The sequence below is a fragment of the Lissotriton vulgaris genome, chromosome 9, assembly GCF_964263255.1.
Source record: "Lissotriton vulgaris chromosome 9, aLisVul1.2, whole genome shotgun sequence".
NCBI classification, from domain to species: Eukaryota; Metazoa; Chordata; class Amphibia; order Caudata; family Salamandridae; genus Lissotriton; species Lissotriton vulgaris.
The window spans coordinates 542116150-542128666 of NC_141697.1; positions in this window are offsets into that span (position 1 = coordinate 542116150).

Sequence of the window (12517 nt, forward strand, 5' to 3'; positions counted from 1 at the left end):
TCCCCAAACCCTTAAGAAAGGATCGCCAGAATCGAGACACAAATTGGGGGCCCCTGTCCGAAATGACTACCTTTGGAATTCCATGCAGTTTAACTACATGTTGCACAAACAAAGAGGCTAATTCAGTAGCATTAGGAAGCTTTTTGAGAGGGACAAAATGACTCATCTTGGAAAATTGATCTACCACCACCCAAATGACTGAATTCCCTTGACAAGATGGTAACTCAACAATGAAATCCATCGACACAGTGTGCCAAGGATAAGGAGGTACAGGTAACGGCATAAGGAGTCCCTGTGGAGATTGTCTGAGACTTTTCCCTTTCAAACACTGTTCGCAAGTGGCAACATACTGTCGAACCTGAGCTTCCATGCCTGGCCAAAGAAAGTTCCACTTCACCAACTCCAAGGTCTTTGCCACTCCCTTGTGTACAGCCAATGGCTGATCGTGGAACATTTGAATGATTTCTACTTGAAGCTTTTCCCCAGGAATGAACCTCTTGTCTTGAAAAATCGGTTTCCCATCTTTTACAGAACGATTAGGACCTTCAGATTCCCAATTCAAATAGTCTTCCTTCTGAAATTCCAGTAGAATCTTTTCTTCCAATTCATCTACTACAGAGATTGCCACAATCTTCTCCTTTGGAATGAGGAATTCTTCTTGTCTTGCTTTTGGATTTTCTCCCACATTTAAACGAGAAAGAGCGTCAGCCTTCCCATTTATCACTCCAGGTTTGTAAGTGAGTACAAAATCAAAATCAGCAAAAAACAGTGACCAACGAAGTTGTCGCGGTGTCAAGGTCCGAGCAGATTTAAGGAATTGCAAATTCCTATGGTCAGTAAACACAGTGACCACATGTCTGGCCCCCAGTAAATAATGTCGCCACTCCAGGAAGGCATCCTTGACTGCCAACAATTCCTTGTCTGCAATGGCATAGTTGAGCTCTGCGGAGGATAATTTTCGTGAATAATAAGCAACCGGATGAAGCTGCCCAGTCTTCTTATTGCGTTGAGACAAAACTCCTCCAATAGCCAAATTGGAAGCATCTGCCTCCACAAAAAATGGTTCCAAAGGATCCGGGTGTTGCAAAATAGGAGCTGTGATGAAAGATTCTTTAAGAAATTGAAAAGCCTTCTCAGCCTCAGATCCCCACTCAAACTTTTCATTTTTCCGAAGCAAACGGGTGATTGGGCTCACCTTCTCAGAGAAATTCTGGATGAAACGCCGATAAAAATTGGCGAACCCCAAAAAACTTTGGATTTCTTTCACAGTACTTTGAGCAGGCCAATCACGGATTGCCTTAAGCTTAGATTCGTCCATTGACACACCTTCTGGGGAAAGAATGAACCCCAAAAATTCGACCTTGGTTGAATGAAACACACATTTTTCCAATTTTACGTAAAGTTGATTTTTTAAAAGGCATTCCAAAATGGTTCTAACATGCAAAACATGCTCCTCAATATTCTTGGAAAAAATAAGAATATCATCAATATAGACGACTGCAAATCGATCCAGAAACTCCAGAAGGATATCATTTACAAAATGCTGAAAAGCCGCAGGAGCATTGCACAAACCAAAGGGCATCACCTGGTACTCAAAAAGCCCAAATCGGGTGCGAAACTCCGTTTTCCACTCATCCCCCTCTGCCATCCGAACCAGGTGATAAGCCCCCCTGAGATCTAATTTTGTGTAGACATGGGCTTCCTTCACCTGGTCCAAAAGCTCAGAGATGAGGGGCAACGGGTACCGATTTTTCCTAGTCACCAAATTCAAGGCCCTATAGTCTATGCAAGTCCTCAAGCTCTTGTCCTTCTTTGGAATAAAAAAAAGAGGGGAGGAAACTGGAGACTGAGAAGGTCTTATGAATCCATTTGCCAAATTCTTGTCAAGATACTCTTTTAAATGCAAATTTTCAGATTCGGAAAGAGCATAAATGCGACTACAAGGCAGTGATGCTCCAGGCTCCAATTCAATTGTACAGTCATACTCCCGATGAGGAGGAAGCTTTTGCGCTTCTTGTTCGTCAAAAACGGCTTTCAAATCTTGGTACTGCACAGGGACATCTGGAAGTTCCACCAAACAAATCATCTGCGGTTGATTTGCCAAACAATAAGAATCACTTGATTCCTTCTCCTGGGGAAGAGGATGAAAACAATGTTCTAGGCAATACTCAGAATTCAAATCTACAGTTCTCTTGGCCCAATCAATCTTCGGATTGTGTTCGGTTAACCAGGGCAAGCCCAAAATTAGCTGAAATTGTGGGGCATCAATTAAACTGAAGCAGATGAAACTGCAATGTTTCCCTGGACCAAAAACCGAAATTACTTCTGTATCGAATGCAATCGGACCAGAGGATAGGGGAGTACCATCTAATGCTCGCACAGGCTCAGGTTTGGTCTTTCTTACAAAATTAATTCCCAAACTTTTTGCAAATAAAATATCGCAAAAATTTCCGGTGGCTCCAGAATCAATCATTATTGCGACAGTTGCACGTTGATCTTTTCCAAAATGAATTTGACAAGAAAGAATGAGATGTGGAGCAGAGAACTGCATAGTATTGGACAAGGACTGTACTAGAGGAGTTGACTTAGATTCTGCATCCACCAGAGCAACTCCGTCTACTGGTGGAGCTTCTCTTTTACCCATGACGACGTCTTTGGTCTTCGAGGACACTCTTTGACAAAATGACCTGAACCTCCACAGTACATACATAATTTTCCGACTCTTCTCTTTTCACGTTCCTCCTTACTCAATGGACCTCGGACTGTTCCTATTTGCATCGGTTCTTCAACAATAGCTTCATCCTTAGGTTTAATTCCTTCAGAGCGAATCCGATCAAACCTGGGAGGAATTGGCCGATTTTCCTTACGCTGCTCTGAACGCCTCTCAGATTGTCTCTGGTCAATCTGAAGAACCAGGTCAATCAATTCTGAAACATCAGTGGGTCTTTTAGGAATCTGAGCTAGGCCATCCTTTAGTTCATCTCTCAGACCTCTGTAGAAAATCGCCGCTCTTTTCTCTGATGGCCACTTCGTTTCCACAATAAGTTTGTTGAACTGTGCGAAATATGCCACTATTTCACAATTCCCCTGTTTCAAATCAAGGAGCTCATTGTCTGTGGTTTGAGAGATTGCTCTCCGATCAAAAATTCGTAAAAATTCCATCTTGAACTCTTCAAAGTTGTATAACTTGGGATCATTGGTAGACACAAGTGGCAAAGACCAAGCAGCAGCATCCCCACTCAGGTACGACAGCATGAACGCCACCTTGGATTGGTCCTCCTTGAAAATTATAGGTTTGCAAAGAAAATGCAAAGAACACTGCATGACAAATACCTGTGCCTTATTAGGATCTCCCATAAACCTTTCTGGTGGAGCTAGCGGGATGGTAGGGGACATGGCATGCACCACCTGAGTAGTAAGCTCAGAAGAAGATGGAGATGGATTAAAGGTTGGAGATTTCTGACCCCCAAAATCTGGTCTAGGGCTAACTGTGAGTTCATTTAAACGTTGCCGAAGGAAACTAGTTTCTAGATTTGATTTCCTAACTTCTTCTCTAGTCTCTATCAGCTGCTTCTGTAAGCCTTCCAAAATGGACCCCAGGGCTTTAACATCCAATCCTTCAGCCATGGCACCCAAGCGGAAAGCAACCGCTGGCACTTCAATCTGTCAGACTAGTACCTGAAATTTCCTGATATCCGCGGGAATGCCAGGCTGAAGAAGATGCGTGCTCCCAACTCCCTCACACCACTGCGCCAGATTTCTCTTGCCTCAATGACGCGGGGGAAAGGGGAAGTGGAAGAGAAAAACAGAGAGACTGCCCACACAAGAGTCTTCACCTCGTTTGCTCTGATGAGATGAGTGTTCTTCCTACGAGATTTAACAAAACATTACTAAGTTCCAGCACATAGTTAAACAGTTTAATCTAAAATTCACTCTCTCTCTCTTTTCAATTACCTGACTTAGTGTGGGAGTTAGCCTCTCTCTAGTGAATCTCTAGATGGAGCATTACTGCAAAGAACATCAGCGAATATGGAATTCTAAGAAGATGAGGAGTCTGCAGAATAAAGGTGGTACACAAGAATATATATATATATTTTTATCTACTTGTTGAGACTGTCAGAAGAAGAGTTCACTGGTTTCTGTGCTCCAACTAAATTCCAAATGCCAATGTCTAAAATGTTCAGTTCCAAAGGTGGCGCCAATATAGGTCAGCAGAGGGCGCTCCAGATTAACAAATTGCTGCTTCAACTCCTGAATGAATTGTCAAAGTGTTCAAAATAATGAAGGACTTCTCGAAATACTCATTTCCTCATGAGCAAATAATCCTTCATGACTGAGACTTTAATTTTTAGGTTCGAAGTCCTAACTGCAGCGAAATAACAAAACAATAATAAGTCTCTGAATAGATAGTCTTTGAATACTAAGTAGCGTAGGCAAAATTCCTTATAAATATCGAGCGCTCTCAAAAGGAAAGGTCTCACCAAACTGCTCGGTGAATGATGCCTCTGGATAATGGAGCCTGAGGGGAGGAATGCTGTCACCGCTGCTGGCTCACTCTGACGAGGCTCTCTGTCGGCAAACTCTGGGAGGCTGAAACGGGAAGCAGCGCAAGTAAACGCCTGCTCAGATCTCTTCACGAAGAGCAAACTAAACTGACAGCTCACAGGAGCCTGACTACAAAGAACTGTCGAAGCCAGGAAAATAACGGGGAATAGAGTACTCTGGAAAAACGGAACAGGAGAGCGCGAACTGACGTCCGCCTCACGAAAATGGACGGTTGAAGTGCGACGTTAGATAAACACTCGCGCTTCACAATACAGCTGTGCCTAAAATCACTGGGTGCACTAGAACGCTAACCCCTAGGGCAATCAGTGGCAACAGGGAAGTGCCTGACCTGCTTCCAGCGATAATTTGTAACCAAAGCGCACCAAGCTATTGAGGAGCAAAGGGTCTTTGCAAACATAGAATACTTGATGATGGGGGAAACTAACCGTGAATGCCCCACCAAGAAGCCATTCCTGACAGCCGGACGGCAGGGCACAACAAAGTCAGTCGGGCAAGGTAGCGAGATGGCCTAACTCCGGGACAGAAGCTACTCCCTTCCCGCGCAAACGGGGTGCAAAAATTCAACCTACCAAAGGAAACGACCCAGAAGGGCCAAGAGACAATACCAAGGAAGTTGTGATGACATAAACTGATGCAAAGTGTATACATATTTCCTTGTATTCCTAATAAACTGCGGCCAACAAATGACCACCACAAGACAAACGTGTACGTTGGCTTTTCTTGTCATAATAAGGAATACAGTATGGGGGTATATACGACATACAGTAGGGAGTGGGGCAGAGTGCAGGGGTTATAGCAGAGGCTGCTCCCGAAGGGGGCTCGAGAGCCGGCGCCATAACCAGCGCCGTGCCCCCCCCCCCCCCCCCCCAGGCAAACTAGTTGGGGCGGTGTTTGGGGTGAAAAGGAAAAGGCCAAAGAAGCACCCCCCCTTTTTTTTCCCCGCAGCGGCCACCGGAGTGGCGCAAACACCCCGGCCAATGGGGACATGGCGGGATGGAAAGAGGGGCCTACAGGGAGGGGAATGCGAATCGGGGGGGGGGGCATATAAGCACTGCTCCCCCAGGCAAGCTCCTATGTTCACAGAGAGGGGGGGGAAAGGCAACGACGGCGAAGCCCAATCTTGACCCACTCCTAAGGAACAGCAATGTCGCAGAGCTGAGGAAGAAGCAAGACGTAGCGAAGAACTACGCTGATAGCGGTTGGTACGGAGGCACACTGGAGGGCGGTGTGCCAGAATAGGTCCACTCACCTTCAGATGCCTCATGGCTGGGTTGAGTTGGCCTAAGGACAGGTGTGTAGGACCACCTACTCTGGGATGCCTCACTGCTGGCTAACTTGGCCTACCGAATAGGGGGGGTAGCAAACGGAGACGCCTATAGCAGCCCAGTGCCCGCCCGATGGCAGGGCACAACAAAGTCAGTGGGACAAGGTAGCGAGATGGCCTAACTCCGGGACAGAAGCTACTCCCTCCCTGCGCAAATGGGGCGCAAAAATCCAACCTAGCAAAGGAAATGACCCAGAAGGGCTAAGAGACAATACCAAGGAAGTTGTGATGACATAGACTGATGCAAAGTATATACATGTTTCCTATTATTCCTAATAAACTGCGGCCAACAAATGACCACCACAAGACAAACGTGTACGTTGGCTTTTCTTGTCATAATAAGGAATACAGTATGGGGGTATATACAACATACAGGAGGGAGTGGGGCTATTTACATACTAGAGGAAAACCTTAATACTTTGATAGGAACATGACTGCCCTAAAGAGTTACTACTAACATGATTTTATTTGAAAGGTGAGAGTGAGTCTAGCTACCATTGGCTGTATTTTGGGCCTTTATATTAGCTACTGACTAGGGCACAACCACACAGTTACCTTTTGATTTTCACTTCACATTTTTCAGTTCTGACAAATAAATCAAAGTAGTTTCTGAAGCAGTTGGAAACGAAAGACTGACGAGTGTCAATTATTGACACATTAAAGGGAAGTTACACAATAAAATTAGTAATACTGTGTCAGACACTTTGATTTTAAGACAGCCTAACATAAACAATATTATGAAAGAAACACACATTCCCACAAGTCAGTCATCTCAGCTGAATGATTTGTGTCACAAATGTTATTCAGATGGGATGTGTGACTTCTAAGAGCTCATTTTCCCCTCATCAGTCTGTCTGGGAATATTGTGACCTAATTGACATCCTTTGAGATGGGGAACAAAGGCAGGGGAGAGGAAGAAAAATAAATCCACCCTGGGTACCCTCACCATCTTGCCTTGCACACAGTTTTTTTCCACATGATGCTAAGGACAGGTGACATTTGACAGACACATTCTCCCAGTCGCCCAATCCACCCACCATATGTCAAGCCCAAAAGAGTTCACCTTTTTGCCCATGTCTAGTCGATATCTGTAGCAAAATCATTGGTGATATATGACCTTCTCTTCTCGTTCCTCATCCAAGACCTCAAAACTTTAAGGGGAGTTCACCTCCCAAGACAAGCACACTGCTTCTGAAAATGTTTTTACTATGCCACGCCTACTAAAACACATGCATACTTTGCCACTCCTGTTTTTTACTTCAGAGAGACATTTTCCTACTCTTCATTCAGTAGTCATCCCAAGATCATCTTTGGCTATCTTTCAAAGCGGTAGTTACGTGCCTTGAAATCTAGCGGGCCATCTCGACATTCTCTCTGAGAAAACTTTGCAAAACAATTGAGTGCAACAGTGCATTCAAAAGAACAATTGCCCCATAAATTTGCTAAATAGCCATGGGCTCTCAAAGAGCACTCATTAAACATTTATGTACCTTCATGGTGTTCCAATTAAGCCTAACTCTCCAGAGGAGTTGACCCCATTTTTTTCAAATTGTGATATGGGTGTGTCGCTTTTGTCAAAAATTATCTCCAGTGTGCTAAGGTCAGCATTCTGTCATAGGTGCCTCTCATATGCCACGGCTGTCCTGCTTATGCCGGCATCCAACTACAACATTCCAGTGCCAGAATTGTTCATTGATACCTTCCACATACCGGGGTGACCCATATGTTCAAAATTCTTTCCCTTACGTCTGGGCCAGAATTTTGTCATGGTTGTCTGTTCTCCACCCCTGATTCCCCCACCCATATGGCATTGTTGTCCTCCCTTAGCAAAGAATTACCTCTAATGTGCTAGTGTCAGCAATTAGCCATCGGTAAACCATGTACCAAGAAATACCTCTAAAATACCCTGGCTCGCATTTAGCCATTGGCGCCCTTTCTTAAGCCACAAATTACCTCCAGTAAGCAAGCACTGGCATACTGCCGGGGGTGTCTCTGTATAAGCAAATAATTACCTTCAACATGCCAGATTCAGTGGCAAAGTTGCTAGCATAACACACACAGACACACACAGTCTACACACTCACACGGTCTCTCTTAGGCTCACACACTTTTTTCACTCACTCATTCTCATTCTCACACTTACTCACATACACAGGGGCATATTCTCAAGGACGTATCACAGAGTTATCTGCACTTTATCGCAGCCAAAGTAGCAATAAATGTATCGACCCATTCACAAGCTGGTGCTAACAGCCCATATCACCAGCTTACCTGCGATAGCAGCCGCAAAAAACATTGCCACAGATGACCCCGGCAACTAAAGCTAATGATATGCAGAGTAGGCATACCGTTGTAAAAAGCTGCAAAAACACCACTTCGCAACATTCTCAACAACCAGCCAGATAGGCGATAAGATCCCAAAACATGCGATAAGGCGTGCTAGCAGCAGAGATTTTAACAGCCCATATCAGCAGCTTACCTGCGATAGCAGCCACAAAAACATTGCCACAGATGACCCTGGCAACTAACGCTAATGATATGAAGGGTAGGCATACCCGTGTAAAAAGCTGCAAAAACACCACTTCGCAACATTCTCAACAACCAGTCAAATAGGCGATAAGATCCCAAAACATGCAATAAGGCACGTTAGCAGCAGAGATTTTACACCTGCTCCTACCTGGTGTAAAGTCGGATGACAACCTGCACCATAAAAGGGAGCCCAGCCCAGAGCCACACCAGAAGAACAACAGATGCCTTGGAGCTACTGATCATGCAGCTTGCGGCACAACACCCACCGCCAGCACCCCCAGGCCAGCCACCCCCTCCCTGGACTACCAGAGAGGCAGCACATACAAAGACAGCGGACCGTCAGAAAACGCACCAGCCTCACAGACCTAACACCAGAGGATGTCAGTGCCCACTACAGGCTCAAAAGGACAACCATCTTCCGCATCCTGAACATCATATCCCACAGGCTGATGGTACCAACACAGCAGACAACCAACATACCTCCGCAGACAAAGCTGCTGGCTGTGCTGCATCTGTTGGCCTCTGGTACCTTCCAACCAACAACTTTCAGAGGAGTCTCACAGCCAGCCCTATCAAAGTTCCTCACAACTGTCTTGGATGGCAACATCAGCTTGGTAAACATCATATTAGTATGAGCTGCACACCTTTGATTTCACCTTAGTTTCTCCGAAATTCTAAACTTCAATTTTGTCATGGCGTGCTAAAATGTGTCGTGCCTAGCCCAAACTGCACGTATGAAACTAAACTCCAACATATATGGGACACATTTCTGACCCAAAACATAAGCACAGCCGGGATTGCGTTTGCAATATTATTTTCTTCAGTACATTTTCATCTTGTCCATTTTTACACCGTTATTTTAATCCATTTATAATCCACATGTTCACTTGAAATACTTTTAGTCTTCATGCAAGGAAACGCTATTTTGCCAAATTTCTAATGCTCCTGCTGGGCCATCCGAACCTCACTTCAAGAACACGACTGAAGCCAAATTCATCCAAAGCAGTTTAATAAAATCCAATGCATTTCGGGCCTCTGGGGCCCTTCGTCAGGGAAAACTAGAAACAACAATAACACATGTTTTAATGTGACAACCAATATGTGCACTTTTAACATTTCATGTTTAAAGTCGCCCGCTCTTCTTTATCTCAAACAGTTGCAGTAACTAAAATACATTCTGCCTAATATGTCGATCCTCACCAAACCCCGTACAGTTTCACATAGGTGTCTTCCTGTCTTTCAATAAACTAATTACCATACTTTCTCACGGACTGCTGTCCATCTCGATCTACTCCTTTTCTTATTCCCAGTCGAGTGAAACATAACCCTCCCAAAACTCTCCTCTCCCCTCCACATCATGCTCCCCAACCCTCCACGAACATTTTTAACAACCTTTGCTTTCCGAGATGACATTTATTCATATTATTCGTTCTCAGCTCCTACCTGCTAGGAAGTAACCGTCCTCCTCACTCCATTCTGAATAATGTTTCTACTTTCCCAATCGATCTCCTACCTTTAAACTCCACTCTAGCCTCTCCTTGCAAGCAGCCCTCCCCCTCATCCCTACGTAATTAACACCTGTGTCTTTTAAAAAAAACTCCCGGGCTTCCCTGCAAGGCGAAACATCGGAGTTCACAAAGCAAGTTTATTAATCGGTGTCAGAAGTATGAGGACATCACATCAATACAATTGGGACAAAACACAAGATGAAGATTATGCCAGCCTTCTTTTTGTAAATGCTTAAAGTTGCACTAATGTGTTTAATAATTTTGCAATGGTCAAACTGGGAAGCATTATGGGAATTGCAGTTTTCCAGGGAAGCCCGGGAGTTTTTTTAAAAGACACAGGTGTTAATTACGTAGGGATGAGGGGGAGGGCTGCTTGCAAGGAGAGGCTAGAGTGGAGTTTAAAGGTAGGAGATCGATTGGGAAAGTAGAAACATTATTCAGAATGGAGTGAGGAGGACGGTTACTTCCTAGCAGGTAGGAGCTGAGAACGAATAATATGAATAAATGTCATCTCGGAAAGCAAAGGTTGTTAAAAATTTTCGTGGAGGGTTGGGGAGCATGATGTGGAGGGGAGAGGAGAGTTTTGGGAGGGTTATGTTTCACTCGACTGGGAATAAGAAAAGGAGTAGATCGAGATGGACAGCAGTCCGTGAGAAAGTATGGTAATTAGTTTATTGAAAGACAGGAAGACACCTATGTGAAACTGTACGGGGTTTGGTGAGGATCGACATATTAGGCAGAATGTATTTTAGTTACTGCAACTGTTTGAGATAAAGAAGAGCGGGCGACTTTAAACATGAAATGTTAAAAGTGCACATATTGGTTGTCACATTAAAACATGTGTTATTGTTGTTTCTAGTTTTCCCTGACGAAGGGCCCCAGAGGCCCGAAATGCATTGGATTTTATTAAACTGCTTTGGATGAATTTGGCTTCAGTCGTGTTCTTGAAGTGAGGTTCGGATGGCCCAGCAGGAGCATTAGAAATTTGGCAAAATAGCGTTTCCTTGCATGAAGACTAAAAGTATTTCAAGTGAACATGTGGATTATAAATGGATTAAAATAACGGTGTAAAAATGGACAAGATGAAAATGTACTGAAGAAAATAATATTGCAAACGCAATCCCGGCTGTGCTTATGTTTTGGGTCAGAAATGTGTCCCATATATGTTGGATCATCAGCTTGGTACCTCAGTACCTTCACTTCCCCTACACTGCGCAGGAACAGCTGGAGACCAAGCAAGGCTTCTACGCCATAGCTGGCTTCCCACACGTGTTGGGGGCAATTGACTGCACACATGTCCTACTTGTGCCCCCTGCCAACACTGCACTCAATTACCGCAACAGAAAGCACACACATTCCATCAATGTGCAGGCAATAGTGGACCACGGAGGACTCTTCACCAATGTCGTCGCCAACTACCCAGGCATTGTGCATGATTCCTACATCTTCCGACTGTCCATCATCAACCAGCACTTCCAGGATGGCATCTATGGAAATGCTCTGCTCGTTGGCAAGTACCAAATGAACACACGACACACCCCAACTCCACAACCATGCTACTCGCAAGTCACAACTCTGGTAATGCACATGTTACAAACTCACATACACATGCCAAGCAACATGCCCACCCACCAGACACGACAACACAACTTACTGTGGTAACCTGGTCTAGCTATGTACATGAGCCATCAGCGGCATGGCACCTCAGCCACACAATAGCAGAATGTGGGGAGAGGTGGGAACCCGCAAATACTCAACCAATTGAAAACAATAGAACCTGCAATAAAACTAGGCGAGGAAAAGGGCGTAAAAACTTTGTGCAGCAGCAAGACCAAACCTTAATCATCAATATATCCTCAGTCAATCTCACTACGCAGCAATATAACCTATTGACCAAAGGCATGTAATTTGTTCCTACTACCTGCACAACCAGATTGGAGACAGAGGTTGATTTCTATAAATGTATGCATGAACTACGCTTAAAGCATTACTTCACCAATGTTGTTGAAACATCTTTCAACGATCAAGGAGATGAAATCACAGTATTTAAACTACTGAGCTATTTTCAAGTGCCAATTTCACACAAAATGCTCGATACATTTGAGAACCTAGTGAAGAAGGATTTATCCACACTAAATTACAAGAAAAATCAATCACGAAATATTAATGAACATGACAAAAGACGTAATAGATCGATAGCCAACAACACGGCCCTCACATTTAAACCAGCAGACAAGGGTGGGGCCCTTATTATGATGGACACAACATATTACAACGATAAGGTCAATGAACATGTCTCGGTCAATGCAACCTACATGTTACTTGATAATGATCCAACTTTACAACTACAAACCATTTTACAAAACTTATAGAAGGAAGCTGAGGAGATGGGTCACATAGACACACAATGTAAACTGTATTTGACAACGAACAATCCAAGAAGACCTAAAATATATGTGATACCCAAAATTCACAAGAATCCAGTTGACTCGCCTTTCCGACCAATCGTATCAGGGTGAGGGTCACTCTTTGACCCACTGGGAAGATTTCTGGATCACTACTTGCAGAAGTTTGTTCAGAAATGGTGCAC